Below are 17702 nucleotides of genomic sequence, written 5' to 3'. Positions count from 1 at the left end.
ATTTCCTAGCAACGTCGTTTCCAGAATTCCGCGAAACTGTTACGTTCCCACGGGAGTCACGTGTGCACGCAGCTGGCATTTCACGCGACCAACAGATATGTCATCTTGACCAACTTGTTCCTCTACGCTAAGTGTACCAGTAGGTTCAACCCTCGTAGGACCAAACTACCCTAACTGCTTCCAAGAATCGATTTAAAAATAGCTCGTCATCTGGTTGGACCTCATCATTCAAATTGACAAAATTATATAAAATCTGAAGATATAGTTCAGAAAAATCTGACAATTTGATAAATTCTTGAATGTCAACCATTGGACTCCAGTGTATTATTTTTTAAGCAGAATTAAATCATCGACGAAGGTAGACAAAACATAATGGTGGTCTTGAAAGAAAATAAAACCTAACGAGGTAGTTATTCATATTACAAGCTACCCCCCTCGATTTGACATTGATAAAGACCCTCAAAATTCAAATTGACAGAATTATCATATCAAATCTGAAATTATAATTCTGAAAAATCTGACAATTTGGTCAATTTTCAAATATCAACCATTGGACTCCAGTGTATTTTTTAAACAGAATTAAATCATCGATGACTCTAGAGAAAACATAATGGTGGTCTCGAAAGAAAATAAAACCTAACGAGGTAGATATTTATATCAGAAACTTCCCCCGTCGATTTGAGATTGATAAATACCCTCAAAATTCAAATTGACAGAATTATCATATCAAATCTGAAATTATAATTCTGAAAAATCTGACAATTTGGTCAATTTTCAAATATCAACCATTGGACTCCAGTGTATTATTTTTTAAACAAAATTAAATCATCGACGACTCTAGAAAAACATAATGGTGGTCTTGAAAGAAAATAAAACCTAACGAGGTACCTAGTTATTTATATTACAAGCTTCCCCCCTCGATTTGACATTGATAAAGACCCTCAAAATTCAAATTGACGAAATTACCATATCAAATCTGAAGATACAATTCTGAAAAATCTTATAATTTGGTCAATTTTCAAATATCAACCATTGGACTCCAGTGTATTATTTTTTAAGCAGAATTAAATTATCGACGACTCTAGACAAAACATAATAATGATCCTGAAAGAAAATAAAACTTAACAAGGTAGTTATTTATATAACAAGCTTCCCTTATCGATTTGACATTAACAAAGACGCAAGAGACGAATAAAAATCTTCGTAAAATCGAGCGTAACGCGGAGAATATTGGAAGATGGTCAGTTTTCGCGGAAACACTAATTTTCCACGTTTCTCACCTGAGATCGCAGGTGTGATCGGTATCGACGTCCCCCGTCCGTTCCTCTGGACTTTCACCGGTTCGATTGGGCGAAAAAAACACGCGTGTTTGCCGCGGAGTGCCGTTTATTAATATTTGCTCGGGCCTCGCTTAACAAAACGCCCCCGCTGTTTGCTCGACCGGTTGCTCGAGGGACTTTTGCAGAGTAAGCGTTAGCGCGGTGTTTATACTTTTATTTTTGCGGTTTGTTCGCTTGCTTTGCGAATTTCTTTTTGCATCGGGTCCAGCATTTCCCAGGGATCGTTCGAATATTGACGGAAAATGGCTCGTGTACATATTAACCATTGGTTAAAAACGTTTCCTCCCTGGCTCAGGAGGCCTCAGGTGGCTTATAAATATTTTATTGGTCGGCTGTTCCCTTATTCCGCGCTTCTAGAAAACCGTCCAGTGCTCTGTAACGTTTACAAGAATCGGTATCGAGCAGGTTGGCCATTATTTCATCGACCAACTATTCGCTTTTTCTGCTCTGTTCCTAGAAACCGTGTGAACGCGTTTCTTCGATGTTCTACGCTTCTTGCATGGATCGATTAGACGCGGACTAAGTAGACTGATTATAAACACTTGATTAGCTAGTTCTTGCTCTGTTCACTTGGATGTTCCGTTTAAATCTTCGAGTTATGACCAAGTCGCTTAAAAGTTACTTCGAGGTTTTAAAAAACGATTGTTGTAGAAAATATATCCACGAACTTACGAACGTAATAATTTCCGCGAACGTAGATGGCGCAAGTGCCTTATGCGTGCACTTTATTAACCAGTATTAACTCCTTTTATGTCCTCTGTTAGGTACCGCGTGGTTGTCGCTTGATTGTTCCCATAACTTTTATAGAGATTCATTAGGTACGGAGTGGTCGGATGGTTTATGGGTCTACTATCTCGACGAGTTAATCTTCCATGCATTTTTACCGTGGATCGCGCGTGGGCGGGGTCGTCGATTATTTAATAATTTTCATAGATCATCCGTGGCTCGATAGTTCCGTAGCCTCGTCTTGCCAATTTTCTGGACCGCGCCCGGTCGACCTTGGCATTATTCCGTGACTCGGTTCCGCGGCGTTTAATAATCGCGATGCGCTTTCGATAGCTATGGGAATATAACTCCGAGGCGCACGGTGCATATACAACGTCGTCATCGGGCAAACGTAAGCGCCTTGAAATACGCCACGCGAATGCGTAATCGGCTCGCGAGATGTGTGTGTTCGTTCCTAATTAACCGACGTTACGCTTCCTTTCGATCGACGACGAATACAAATGATTATGGGCTCCGAGACGAGAACTAGAACAGAATTCTCCTACTCTGGATTAGAGCTTAGACCACTGCAATTAGTCCTAAGAGCATTCCAATAGTCAAACACTGGGGTGATTTAAATTTTCCGTGGATATAAAACATTTCTGCCCACACGGTATATTTTCGACAAAGAATTTTTTTCTTGAAAATGAGTAGGATTTTGAGGGTATGTATATTCACCAAAAATACTTGTAATTGACACCCAGAGCTGAAAATAATTTTTCCAGAACGATTTGAAATTTTTTATTTTCGTCGAAAATTTAGGCTACTCGAATTTTTTTCTCGAAAGCGAGTAGGATTTCGGGGGTAGGTGTATTCACCAAAAATGCTTGTAATTGACTCTCAAAACTGAAAATAATTTTTCCAGGACGATTTGAAATTTTTTTTTTTTTTTCGAAAAGGCACCTACACGAATTTTTTTCTCGAAAGCGAGTAGAATTTCGAGGGTATCTATATTCACCAAAAATGCTTATAATTAATCCCTGCAACTAAAAATAATTTTTTCAGAATGATTTGAAATTTTTTTTTTTGTCCAAAATTTAGGCACATTCTCGAATTTGTTTCTCGAAAATGAGTAGGATTTCGAGGGTAGGTGTATTCACCAAAAATGATTGTAATTAACCCCTGCAACCAAAAATATTTTTTTCAGAACGATTTGAAAAAAATTTTTTGCCGGAAAATTTATCATCTACTCGATTTTTTTTCTCGAAAGTGAGTAGGATTTCGAAGGTATGTCTATTCACCAAAAATGATTGGAATTGATCCCTGCAACTAAAAATAATTTTTTTAGAACGGTTTGAAATTTTTTAATTTTGTCGAAAATAGTCACCTACTTGAATTTTTTTCTCGAAAGTGAATAGGATTTCGAGGGTAGGTGTATTCACCAAAAATGCTTGTAATTGACTCCCAGAACTGAAAATAATTTTTCCAGATCGATTTGAAATTTTTTTTTTCGTCGAAGATTTAGGCACCTACTTGAATTTTTTTCTTGAAACTGAGTAGGATTTCGGGGGTAGGTCTATTCACCAAAAATTATTGTAATTAACCCCTGCAACCAAAAATAATTTTTTCAGAATGGTTTGAAATGTTATAATTTAATTTTTTAATTCTTGATTTTCGTCTTATTCTGGCCACTAGAATTTCCCATTAAACTCTACTTGTGAGAAAGTAAAGTGGATTGTGCACCTCTGTGAGCGCAGGAGGTGTCGCCACGAGACTCCAGAGTAAACAGACTTTGTAAAACCAATTAAAAACCCATGTACAACTTCGAATACACAAAAAACTTTTCTCATAAATAAAAGAAAGGTCGCGCAAACAAAAGGGGGAATGTTTCTGCCGATTAAATGAACACAGTCTGTAGGGACAATCGACAGTAAACGATGGAAGGCTTCTCAGAACGCGATCAATCCGGCTACCTCGAACGCAATAGACCATCGATAGACGAGCCACTCCGAAAGATCGAATCTCGTAGTCAGCGTCGTGACATCAGTGGTTTTAAATAAATCACATTCGATCGAAACACGGTGATGACAGGAAGCTCCGAGGCTCGTTCCCTCGGTTGCGTCAAAGAAGCTTCGGAAACGTCAGGAGCCGCGAGGCAAGACATTTCTCTGTCTTATTGCCCCGTTCCATTGCGAGAAAATATACATTTTCCTTTCCCGCGGAATCCCAGAACTCCCGGCGTTCGCAAATTGTCGGATGCGTTTCCTGTGTAATAACCGCGAGATCGATTCGACGACACACTCGTTAATATAGAGTTGATACCTAGCAATTTCCAAGAATTATGGTAACGAGATTAGAAACAGGGACACTCCTTGGTGGCCTGAAGGGATATTCTCACACTTTGCAAATCGTCGTTTAAAATAGATGCTCGATTCCGTGTATTATATTTGCGAATTTTCTACTTTCTATCATTACCGGGAATCCAGTTTATTTGAACGAAATTTGATTCAATTCGATTTATAAGTATAATTTATTTATTATTGTAGTAATTTCTTCCTGTTTGATGTTGTGTATTTTTTAGCTTTTCTATAAGAATGTATATGATCTTCCATATAGGTAGGAATGATATATTTTTTGTTATTGTAATGTTTGGTACACTGTGAATAATAGTTGAGTAAGGATATTTTTATATCGAATCACGTAATATATGATGTACAACGTTGCTTTGAAAAACGCGTGCTGCATCATCGTGTATTTATATTAATTGTAGCTATCAAATGTGTCATCATGAAATGGTACTATTGCTCTCGGATATTACAACTCGATTTTTAGTTAATAAATCACAGTTTATCTGGACGAATAAAATTTAAAAATTTTTCATGAACATATCTATGGAATGTATCGTTAATGAAAGTTTATTTGACACGAAATTTCAACCAATATCTTTTTCATTAAATTCTCATCACCGAGCGTAGATTCCATCCAGGACCGAGCAATAAAATTACAAAATTCAAAAAAATATACCACGCATCTAATGGACGGTTAATGAAAGTTTATTTGATACGAAATCTCACCCAATACAGAGACTTTTTCATTAAATTCTCATCACCGAATCCAGATTCCATCCTGGACCCAGCAATAAAATTACAAAATTCAAACAAATACACCACGCATCTAATGGACGGTTAATGAAAGTTTATTTGATTTTCAGCCAATATCGTGGGAATCTTTTTCAAAAAATTCAACTGTTTCCTCGATGCGCAGTTTCCCGCAAAACAAACGGATCGATGGCGCAAAATCCGAATCGTCGAACGATATAAAAGAAATTCGCAAATCTCGTTATCCGTGCTGGCAGCTGGAAACCCGCTATCTCGCAGAAGCGTTAATCGAGTCTTTATTTATATTCCCGACGAAACGAAGCACGATTTTTCCCTGCCTTTGATATCCTCCCCCCCTCGTCCTCGTGTTTCGTCGATCGTTTTCGCGGTTCGCTCCTAAATATCCGCCGATTTATTCGGGGTTCGTGCCTCGAGGGCTTCGCGAACGGTTGCATACCGTGTATCGGGAACGAAAAAACTCGGGGAAAATTATCGGTTGACCGAGAATTAAACTCGAACGTGTGTGTGCGGTGTACGCGGTAATAAGCCTCGTGGCTGGTGGCACGGTCAGCTGGCTCGAAATAAATTACACCTCGCTCAGTTGCCTTTCTTGGTCGGGCTTTTTGTCCCTCGCTGCACTTGCACCCCAGTAATTATTTCAACGACCGATAATCGTGCTCGACGAACCGTCGCGAGCGAGGACGTTAATGCACTCCCGGTATGCGATCTTTTCATTAAAATAGCATCGTTCCTGTACGCGTTCCGTGTTTTCCCAGCCTTCCTCCGCCGTGTTTCTACGCACCGCGATCTACAAAACGGCAATTCCCGAATTAAAAACCAACTCGATCCAGGCCCCCCTCAAGTCTCATCTCCGACCCACAACGCTCATAGTCGTAATAAATTTGATTTTTATACACATTTTTCTATTACGGTTTTGGGAATATAGTTGTCGACGAAGTTTAGTAAAAAGAAATTCCATTTATTAACACTAGAACTACCAAAGCAGTCAAAATGACCCATTCGTAATTTCTAATGAAATTTGTACAAAATTTATTCGACTAAATTTTTGAAAATTTACTGTAATTTCCTATAAGGGAATGAATACGCTTATTTCCATTGCATTATATATTTTTTCATGTATCTATCGTTTTAATTTGGTATAAATAAGTGCACTATATTTGTCGGTAGTCAAAATGACCCATTCGTAATTTCTAATAAGATTTGTACAAAATTTATTCGACTAAATTTTTGTAAATTTACTGTAATTTTCTATAAGGGAATGAATACGCTTATTTCCATTGCATTATATATTTTTTCACGTATCTGTCGTTTTAATTTGGTATAAATAAGTGCACTATATTTGTCGGTAGTCAAAATGACCCATTCGTAATTTCTAATAAAATTTGTACAAAATTTATTCGACTAAATTTTTGAAAATTTACTGTAATTTTCTATAAGGGAATGAATACGCTTATTTCCATTGCATTATATATTTTTTCACGTATCTGTCGTTTTAATTTGGTATAAATAAGTGCTCTATATTTGTCGGTAGTTCTAATGTTAAATATCGATTATTATTATTATTATTATTATTATTCATTTATTAACGGGTATTAAACCCTTTAGTACAAAGATGTAATATGTAAGGAACTACAGATGTGGATTTACATAGTCAAACATTATCGCTCAGTGAATGTAACAAAATAAATTAATTTGCAATAAGTTTGTAAGGATAATTTTAGACTTTCTAATGATTGTTCAATTAAATCTGTTTTATTCAATTAATCTTGAGAATAAATTAAATTCAAAGAAAAAGGATAATTACACTTTAGTAATTAAATAGCTTGCATTCTGAGGTCCCGATGTTCTCCAAAATGGCGTCACGTTTTTCCATCCCTTACGAGTCATAACACGCGTATAAATAGAGCGTTAAATTTGCAATTAAATTGTACGACACACCCCCGCATATTCCATCGAGTGGACACATAACTCTGAATGGGCGCTAATTTCGCCAGTTATTAATAGCGTCTCGATAATTCGATACTCGCGACCCACATTTTGGCGATCATACTGCGAATCGAAAAAAGATGAGTCTGTTTTGTTCCCGAATCAATAATATTCCCCGATTGACTCGTACGCGATCGCGATCATTAAAATTCATTAATTCTAAAAAAACGTCCCGTTTCGCGAGCCTTCGAGAGCAGTCCTTTGAATCGAATATTTAGTCCAATCCCCGATCTCGAACTGGTTCTATGCCTCCGTTGAATCACCGAATACATAAATCGTCGGTTTAATTAGAGGGACTTGGTCGGTTATCTCTATTGATAATTAAAGAGGCGTTCTCGGGCTTTGGCTCGTCGTTCCAATGCACTTTTCGATGCTCGTTTTATTGCCCTTGTGATGCACGGGACTCACGGCTTTTGATCTTGAGGGATTCAGGGTTTCTCTTAACGAAGGTGAACGTCCAAACGAAAGAAAAAGCATCGCAACGCGTTCGTACAAAAGGGGTCGAAAATCAGCGTTCTAAATCGTTTCACTTTTCTTTATAAAACATTTCCCCGTCCTCTGCTTAACGAACTCAGCGGACCCAATTTCCTGGCACACTTTATATAAATACCAATAATTTTAAACGCAACATTCATTATTGGCGTTAAACAGGTCTGAGGAAATTAACGCTAATAACTTAGTTTGTTTCACGTAAAAAAATCGTGTTGAATTTTTTCCCATTATGGCGAATCATTTCACTTTTCCTTATAAAACATTCCGCCATCCTCTGCTTAACGAACTCAGTGGACCCAATTTCCTGGCACACTTTATATAAATACCAATAATTTTAAACGCAACACGTTCATTACTGGCGTTAAACTTATCCGAGGAAACAAACGCTAATAACTTAGTTTCTTTCGCGTCGAAAAATCGTGTCAAATTTGTTCTCCCGTTCAAATCCATCGATTGTCCATTATGGCGAATCGTTTCACTTTTCCTTATAAAACATTCCGCCATCCTCTGCTTAACGAACTCAGTGGATCCAATTTCCTGGCACACTTTATATAAATACTAATAATTTTGAACACATCTTCATTACTAGCGTTAAACTTATCCGAGGAAACAAACGCTAATAACTTAGTTTCTTTCGCGTCAGAAAATCGTGTCGAATTTTTCCCCCCGTTCGAATCCATCGATTGTCCATTATGGCGGATCGTGGCACTGCTAGGGAGTTGTTACGCTATCGTAACACGGAAATTCCCGGGTTCTGGACCCCTTGAGAGGATCTCGATCTCCCCCCCTTGGCAGGGAAAAACGACGATGGCGTAACCGTGGAGAAACAGAGGAAACGAGATAATGACGAGGAGTCACGGGTAACCGAAAAAGCGAAAAACGTACGAAACGCACGAAAGTCGAGGGGGTAGAAGACATGGGAGAGAAAACACCGCGGAGAGAGACAGGGGAATCCGGTAGAGAGAGTTCGTATGCACTCGGTGTACGAAGATCCGCGGACCAGATCTGGCTTCGAGGAACTTCAAACGCGTTTCGTGTCTGAAATACGAATCGCCTCGTTGCGAGCGAAGGTTGTCGACGCACCTTGCCGCGGCGTTTACCTTGAGCGGCAACGATTTAGGACCGCCGTTTGCAAAAATACGCGGGCTTTCCTGCTCGGGCGCGGAAAATCGGCCTCGACGATCGCTGTTCACCGTTATTTATAAGTCTCGCGTTTCGATTTTCATTTCGCAACTCCGTTCGAGCCTCGCGGCTCGTAAACAAATTCGTTTTGAAACAGGTAACAAGAGGAGCTTGTTTTTAATCAACCGAATGTGATGAGTTTCTTTAGAATATTTTTAAAAAACTCTCGTACTATTCGTTTGAAACTTTGTAATTGATAAAGGGAGGTTTGATTCCATTTAATTGGAGATTAATCAACCTCTGTATTTAATTTTCTAGACAGAATTGCATTAACTTGTTTCCAATTTTTGATTGTCCCTATTAAATAGTGTTTGAATGAAAGTAATATCGAGAGTTTGTTATGATCGTACTTTATTTGTAATTGATGAACAGAGCTCTCTAAATAACACTTGAGTCCATTAGATCCTGGGTTAATCAAGCTCTGTATTTAAGTTTCAACACCCAATTGCATTAACTTCTTTCCAATTTTTGATTTTCCCTATTAAATAGTCTTTAAATGAAAGCAATATCGAGAGTTTGTTATGATCGTACTTTATTTGTAATTGATGAACAAAAGTCTCTAAATAACACTTGAGTCCATTAGATCCAGGGTTAATCAAGCTCTGTATTTAATTTTCAACACCCAATTGCATTAACTTGTTTCCAACTTTTAATTTTCCCTACTAAATAGTCTTCGAATGAAAGTAATATCGAGAGTTTGTTATGATCGTACTTTATTTGTAATTGAGTTAAAGATCTCTAAATAACACTTGAGTCCATTAGATCCAGGGTTAATCAAGCTCTGTATTTAAGTTTCAACACCCAATTGCATCAACTTCTTTCCAATTTTTGATTTTCCCTACTAAATAGTGTTCGAATGAAAGCAATATTGGGAGTATGTTTTTGTTGTACGTCGATAGTCAAAGACTGTGAGGATAATGGGTACATTAATCTCGGCTCCGTGGATCGGTAGTTTCACCGTGTTTGGTGTTGGCGAATTTCACCATCCGGTGTACGTGATTCCCCATAAACGCCCGGATGAAAGCGCCCGCGTTGAAATTACAGTTCGAAAACGACGTCGGGCGTACTGGTCCGCGGTGAAAAGCTGCAAACAGAGTTTTGAAATTATTGTCATCGATGAAATGGAGCCCGACGAGTGGCTTGGCGTATATGGAGAGCCGCGAAATGTTCCCGGTTGTCGGTCTTTAAACCTCTCTTAAAGGAATATGCCTGTATGATCGCGAAACGGGTCGTGCGTTATTCATGTCGCGCACGCGTGTGCGTAATGTGCATGGGCGAACGAGAAAGGCTGATAGGTGAGCCCACGTGAGCTGTTATGTTCCTTTTCACGTACCGGGTGTCATCGAATACCAAGACCTGTCGTATCCAACTGTGTATGCTGAAGAAAAATCAAATTTATCACCCCTTAGACATCTACAATTTTAACTATACCGACTCTCAAGCTGTTGTAAAATTAAAACTACTTATTGCAAATTTCTTTGGGAACTTATAAAAAGGATAGATGATATTGACGGTTCTATTCATTAGAAAAACAAATTACTATTTTATAGCTTCGAAATGAGTTTATGAAACACACAAATATTTAACTCCATTTTGTATAGAAATATTGCAATCTTCATTTATGTCTTTTCTAATTTATCTGGACAGTCGTTATCGTAATTATCAATTTTAGTTTGATGATATTAGAATTCTATATAAGTGGCAAACTATTTGTTTCACCGTGTATATGGTAAGAGTGTACTCCACCTAAGTTACATACGTGTTCCTGTAGATTGAATTTATTTGTGGAATATCGAAATTGAGAATTGCAATCACCACCCAAATAATCGATTGACTTGCTTTTGTATAGTTACACAGAATAATATTCGTAGTGCGAAGCACGAAAACAAATATATAACTTGGCGATTGCCTCTTCTGGGAAGGGCGGACCTGTATATTTATCCATTTACTGGATCTATAAACTTGGTGTCTATCTTGGGAATCAAGCGCAGAATCCTCTCAGCGCCATGAGATTTAATGTTCGCTACAGGAGGAAATAAATTCGCAAAGCGGGTAAAGTTTGCAGAAATTAGCGTTTGCCCAGAGCCGTATTAGAAGTTCGTTTTGGCCCAATTGACAACCAAGAGGGAATTGCTACCTTGGAAGGTCGGAATATTGCAAAAATAATAAATGTATTCGGGTACGCGAGAAATTCAAATTACAATAGATAGACTGTGAAAATAATTTTCACATGAGAATCCACAGAACCTAAATATGATTAACCAAGTTCCTACTGATCGAATCAAATTATCTAATTATGAACGTCAATTATTCGAGCGAAAAATCAATACTTAGTGGAGCGAATTAGTGAATTTCTATTGCAGGTACGACTCAATTATGCAAAAAGTTTGCTTATCCTGACAGTTTGGGCAAACGAGTATTTACTGCCACGAAAATCTCGTCTCCCTGAATTTTTTATTCATATTTACACTCCTATGAATTGTTTAATACCTCCGGTTATGCTTTCACTTAAAGCTGAATATGGAAGGAAAGCAAATTTTCATGAGATCACTGATCGTTTTGCGGAGGAATCTAAAGTTTTTAATTTACGATCATTGTATTAATAATTTTGACTGTGCTTTCATTTCCAAATGAATATGCAAGAAAGACGAATTTCGATAAGATCGTTTTGCAGAAATTAAGAATCGAAAGCAATCTCTTGTTGCTCTCTTGTTTACTTTTGCGTATATTCAACGTTGAAATTAGATTTCGTGCGTTCTCTTCGATGAAAGAAACTACAATTTTACCCGTTCGATGAATATTCAATTACCTGCGTTTCTCTTGTATTCAATTTGTTCGTGTCGGTGCCGCTTGAAAATCTAATTAAACCTGAATATTCCTTTCTGCTTTAAAAAAACGCGATGTTTACGAATTCGCCGCCCAATGATTCGTATTCTGTATAGATCGAGGCTCGAAAAAGTGAAGAACGAAAGCAAATGGTGCTTTGAGACTCCATGGGAGGTTTTGCTCCTTTTCGACGACGTTTACGTCGAATTAGTCCGAGATACCGATTGGTTCTGTGTCTCTCGAGCACTATCGATCCACCCTCCACGCATCTGGTGACTGCTTCTGATATTGACAGGGCGTAAAATTTACGTTCCACATATGTCCCGCATGATGTATCCATTATTACTCCGATAAACGAATCACGTTTAAAACACTAATGAAACGTAAACAATTCTGCACATTTAACTCGTCGGAAATGATAAATCTGGACATTCATCTTTGCAACTGTTCCAATGGGAAAACAATACTGGATCAAAGCAGTGGTAATGATCTTTGATCTAGCAAAAGAATATTTAAGATAATTGATTTCCAAAAATGGAGTCGAATCTGACCCTTAAAAACACATAAAATTTAACTGAATTTCCTGGATTTGATTGACATGTATTTTCTTGTTATTTTCAAATATCGAATGATTACTGAGACACTGGGCGAAGGGTTGAAAGTTGAACGATTTCGACGCAGAGACGGTTATTTTTATCCGAGGCGTATCCGGGGTCCTGGATGGCTTGTCACAGCGCAGGTGCATGGATGTTTTTAGGCACCCCTTACATTTGTTCACCCACACTCTGTACACGCGTGCGCGAGGAGAGCACGGCGCACGCCCACGCGGCTCACGCCTTCGCGGCCCGTTGCATCAGTCCCCGCTGTTACAGGCCCAATAAAGGAGCACTCACACGCGTGCACGGACGAAATGAGCCGCGATAATGGAGAAAAGAAACCCCGGAGGACCGCGTACAGCCACCTGGAAATAATTAAACCGCGCGTGCTCGGGCCTGGCGAGAAGTCGAGGAGAAATTCGGTCGGATTGCGTAAACGATCGAAAGTTTTCGTTTCTAACGAGATCGTTTCGGGAATCGACGTCGAGTTCACCGTACGGAGATCATTAATTATCGACGGGGCTAAACGTATAATATATCGAAACGATGCATTCGCGACAGTAACTGTATTAAATTTAATTTTTAATTTTAATTCTGTTTGATTCGAGCGATCTGATAAATATTTTGACACGTTCGCGTCGATGATGCATGAAGATTGCATAGGCACGTTAAAGTACTTCGAAACGTAACTGGCACGAGGTTACCTAATCAGTTTAGGATGAAATGTAGTTCTGTAAAAGTTTCTGTTGCAAGATAAGGCAGCTCGATTTAAGAAACAAACACGTTGTACGATGTAAAAGATTCGTAATTTATATATCGTTAGTCATCATTTAGCGATAGCTGGAAACGTTAAATAGACGTCTGTGTCTATATTGTAACAAGATAAAAGATAATACCGCGGGGCAAGTCAAAGGCTTTCCAAAAAAAAAGTACAGTTGCGAGAGTCGCCTTGGATCGAAGTTCTGGGAAAATAAAATTAAACCGATTATTGTTCACTCGGGATAAATAAATTCTACTTAAAATACAACTGTTGATTTACTTTATATCTGTAGACTCCATAGTTCATTATTGAAATTAAAGAAGCAATTCATTCTCGTCGATCAATTTATAAAATTGCACGAAGTAGCGTGTGCTTCAGGTGCTTGAGTGTGCTGTTCGGAATTTTATTAATAATTCCAGGAGAGCAACCATGCATTTAACGCGCACTCAATGAGTTCCATATTTCGGAATTACGGGAGGAAAAAGGAAAAAGGTTCTAAATATACAAATTTGCCGTTTCGTGCAGGGTAACGCTGGTGGATTCGAGTAAAGCTGACTCAGCGCACCTTATTGTTGGACGCAGCTAGATTTTGACCCACTCTGGCTTAAGAGTTCTCAAAGCCAAACTTACAGCAGCGAAAAAGCTGTGTTAACAGCTGCCATCCAGCGACGAATATAAAAAACGACAAATTTGCCCAACGCTCTTAAACTTTTGCGACGTATTAACAGAAATAATTGTTCTTTCTTGCCCTTAGGGGATTATCAATCTCCCATCTCACTTTGGATGACAGTGGTTTAGAAATTCACTCGGTGTCGATGTTGTATACAGAAATTAATTAACCTGTTAGCTCGGAGCATTAGACAATGAATCATCCTCTTTCACTCTTTCGATGATAGATCATCCGGGGCTACGTAACGTGATCGCGAAGGGGCACGAATTATACTATTTCTATACGTGCAAATTGACGCTGAGGAGAAGGCATAATAGCGTAATAGAAATGAATCGAATATTGTGCTGTGGTGTAACTGGTTATTATGGACGGTACAGAAGCGTAGGATCTTAACAGCAGTGGTGGTTAAAAGGTAGGAATTATTAGCTTCGTTCGACGAGCAACGAACAGTTTACTCGTTCCATTCAACGCAATACATTTTCAATAATCTCTTTTTACGAAATCCTGAAACTTAAATGAAAGATTTGGGACTCAAAAGTGGGTCGTGGCCCGCAAGTTGAGAGTCGCTGTTTTGCATAGAGACGATGACCAAATGTTTTATAATTAAAACAGACTGTCCGTTTAGCCGGTATACTGCGTTTGGAAGTCAACGGTACGCAAAGTAGTCGTCCGCGTAGGTCTAAATTGATTTTGTGTACAGCGGCACGGTCGAAAAGCAACGATAACGAGGGGGAATTGTAATCTATTCGATGCAGAGAGTTCCAAACGGCTGGTCCCGAGGCCTGTAATTAGGCGAGCGTATCCAATTTACTTGAAACACGTGTTCATTAACTTTCGCTGTAACTGATTTCGATAACGACGCTTTGTCGCTTCGCGAGACGAACGCCGCCGCCTCGCGTTATGTCACTGGACGCGGGACAGAGTCCGCGACGTTACGAGAGTCGGGTGAAATTTAATCGTCGTTAATGAAATTTCTTCTTCGTGAAATCGGCGGTTTCGCCGCGTAGATCGCCTCCATTAACAGAATGCTCGCCCCCGTTGCTTCATTGTATTATAATTATTGCGTCTCGGAGATCGCTTTGATCCGCGGCGTTAATTTCATTTTTGTTCCGACAGCGCGAAGGAAATTAACTTGCGAAAGACGTACGTACTAATGATCTAGACGCTCGTTTCTAATCCGTTGTTCGGAACTAAAATAGAAAACCACGACAGTTTTGCTCTTGGAGATTTCATTATGCCTGAAAATGGGTAATTATAGTCAAATCATTGAATTCTTTCGTTTAAAAAAGGATCCGATAATTATGTAAACGATCGACTTCCTAACAGAGATCATCGACTGTAAAATTCTGGGAACTGCCAATTAAAAGTTAACGAGACTGCGGCGAGAACATCGTTTTCGACTAATTTGGTTGAAATCGGGGTAGAGAACGGTAGTGGCGCGTTATCGTAACGGTGCTTTTTTTATCGCGGACGAAGAGACACGGGTGCTCTCGGGTACGGAACGATTGAAGATCGCGGCGTCTGAGGTCCACAGCTGGCCGGAAGTCGTTCATTTGACCGACAATATCTATGCAAAACGCACTTAAGTTCGCGTCGGGGCGAGCTCGCCTCGTACCTTGTTCGATTCGCGGGCGAGCGGAGGCACGATAACTGAAACGACATTTAATATCGGCGCGATTGTGCTCGTTGTTTTGCTCGTGGACGCTCGGGCGGTAATTGCGTCTCGTAATTTTTCATAACCTGCACACGCTCCCGGCGTCGCCTTCTTTGGCGGTGCATAATACCGACGCGGCCGACTGCAAAGCGCCGCCGCGATTCCTTCCACGCTGACTGCTGTAATATTTTCTCGTTAATACTTCTGTTCCGTTAGAAACAGGGGTCGGCAAACTTGCGCCGGCCAGGGAACGCTGGCGATCCGTCAGACGCCATTTTTCACGACACTTTGCACGATCTTCTTCCTCGACTCCATCTTTTCTCAAATAACGACTATTTGATATCAATCTCAATAGCAAGAGTTATTTTGCAAATATTCTATTAACCCTACTTCTCAATTTAAAATCACTTTCTTTATCTCCAAACTAAAACTCGTGTCTTTTTCTGTTTCAGTGACGAAGGATACATTTTTCTAAGAGGAGCCCAAAAATGGCAATGACGAATCAACTTACAACCACTTCAAGGTAATAATTTTACCTCAAGGTTTTAATTTTCAAACGTTCAATTGTCTCTCAACGTGTACGAAGCTTCAAACGAGCGCTCAGTTTCGAATCTGCGCGCGACGCGGCGCGAACAAGTGGCGCCAATTTCGAACTGTCGGTCCGGGCAGCGAAGAATAACGAAGCTCCCGTTCCTCGAATACTCGTGGTCCTATACTTAGCCGTCAAATCGACGATTTGCTGCGATGTTACGCGTGGTTCAGAGTTGACATTGTCGGACTTCCTATCAGTCGGGAATGTTTTTTGGTTTAAAAATATATGATCGGGCCGGTTACCTATAATTAACCGGCGGTCGATAGGCACGGAGAGTCACTCTGATTTCTTTTGACGCGAGAATAAAACGTCACCCAGCTTGGACGCGCGCGCGCGCGGTTAAATTTACGCGATCGTTTATTTACAACGCTTACTCGAACGCTCGTCATCGGCGTTGCGTTAGTATCGGAAGCAAACAGAGAACCGCGTCTTCTTTTTAATCGAGGACAAGCGTCTTGCGTCAATTGCAAACTTTTGAACTCTCTGACGAACATCGACAATGCGTTTCATCGATCAGTGAAAATTGTCAGGCGATTTCTTCACAACACAATTGTTTAAATTATAGACAGACCATGATACGATTTTTATTATTGCTGTTTTATGTTTTTATGTTTATATACTTGGTTGACACGACAGATTATGCTTCGTTAATCCCAAAAAACAAATTCTAATTAAATTCTAATTAAAGTATAGTGACAACTCAATTTTTCCGTCGACGTTGTTGCACGGTAGAGACCAATTTCTATTTATATCCGATTACCGAGTCGCGGGAGAAATAGAGAGATCAATTTCACGCTCAACTAAATCGCACGCTGGAACGTGTATCGTGTATCGCGAAATCCTTGAACGTGTGTCGTTCATTATGCCAGAATGAATGAGATCGGCGCTCGCGCGAACGAGTTCGATACAGATCGGAAGGCGAGAAAGATAAATTCCTAGGATCAAAGCGTCCGTCGAGTTTCCGCGACTTTTTTCGCGAATAAAAATTCCACCTTGAGCGTTTCACCGCGCGATAAAGGATCTGGCAACGTTTACCTGACAGCTGAAATTACAGAAATCTCTCTTCGAACGATTCGATCAGAGCCTCTTTTCCTCCCCCGCTGTGCAGATAATATTTCCATCGATTCGTCTCCGATGGATTTCTACTCAACTTTCTTTGGAAGAGAAATTCTATTTTACGATGTATACCGCAAATATTAGGACACTGAAATATTGTTAATCTTTGGATTATTGTACGGCCACATTTCGTAATTTTTGTTATAATTTCTTACGAGAGGATTTATTGAGTTTTTATTGCACGATATTTTGGAGTTAACTCGTAGATCATATTACGGAAGCGTGAATGGAAAAGTGTGTTAGTTTCCACGATTGGTTACAGTTTAAGAGAATTAACTGCCTCCCAGCGTGATAATCGGGAGGTCCCGGTTCTTCTGACTCTGCTACTCGCTCGTGTTTTCTGTCAACGGGCAAAAAGTATTTCCTGTTTTTGTACGCGGACCTCGGAGCCCGGAGGAGGAAGAGAGAGACGCGGAGTCTAAGAAGATGACAAAAATACGTTATGGTTTTGGCCGTCATCCGGTCCCAGCGCGATATTTTCGTCGTACGTTCATTCAGAAAAGCTGCAATGGCCGAGTACGTACGACCGCGCATAACTTCGTGCATTATATTTACTATACACAAACTTTACGGAGCTTTTGCTTGGAAATATTTATTTAAATGGAAAATCACCTATCTTCTTCAACTCCACGTTCACTTTGATCAATTGCATTAACTGGTTCTT

At 39.6% G+C, this 17702-nt stretch overlaps 1 protein-coding gene across 1 annotated transcript in view; it reads left to right on the top strand.

Moving 5' to 3' along the window:
- The window catches only part of LOC122397946 (KN motif and ankyrin repeat domain-containing protein 3), a 65179-nt gene that overhangs the window by 8484 nt on the left and 38993 nt on the right, over positions 1-17702 (top strand). Inside the window, exon 2 of the mRNA XM_043397446.1 lies at positions 15783-15853. The gene's annotated coding sequence lies outside the window, so the exon portion shown is untranslated. The remainder of the gene's footprint in view (positions 1-15782; positions 15854-17702) is intronic.

The sequence above is a fragment of the Colletes gigas genome, unplaced genomic scaffold, assembly GCF_013123115.1.
Source record: "Colletes gigas isolate AHSC1104 unplaced genomic scaffold, ASM1312311v1 Colletes_gigas_Sc00010, whole genome shotgun sequence".
Classification (NCBI taxonomy): domain Eukaryota; kingdom Metazoa; phylum Arthropoda; class Insecta; order Hymenoptera; family Colletidae; genus Colletes; species Colletes gigas.
This window is presented reverse-complemented; position numbering and strand designations above follow the sequence as displayed.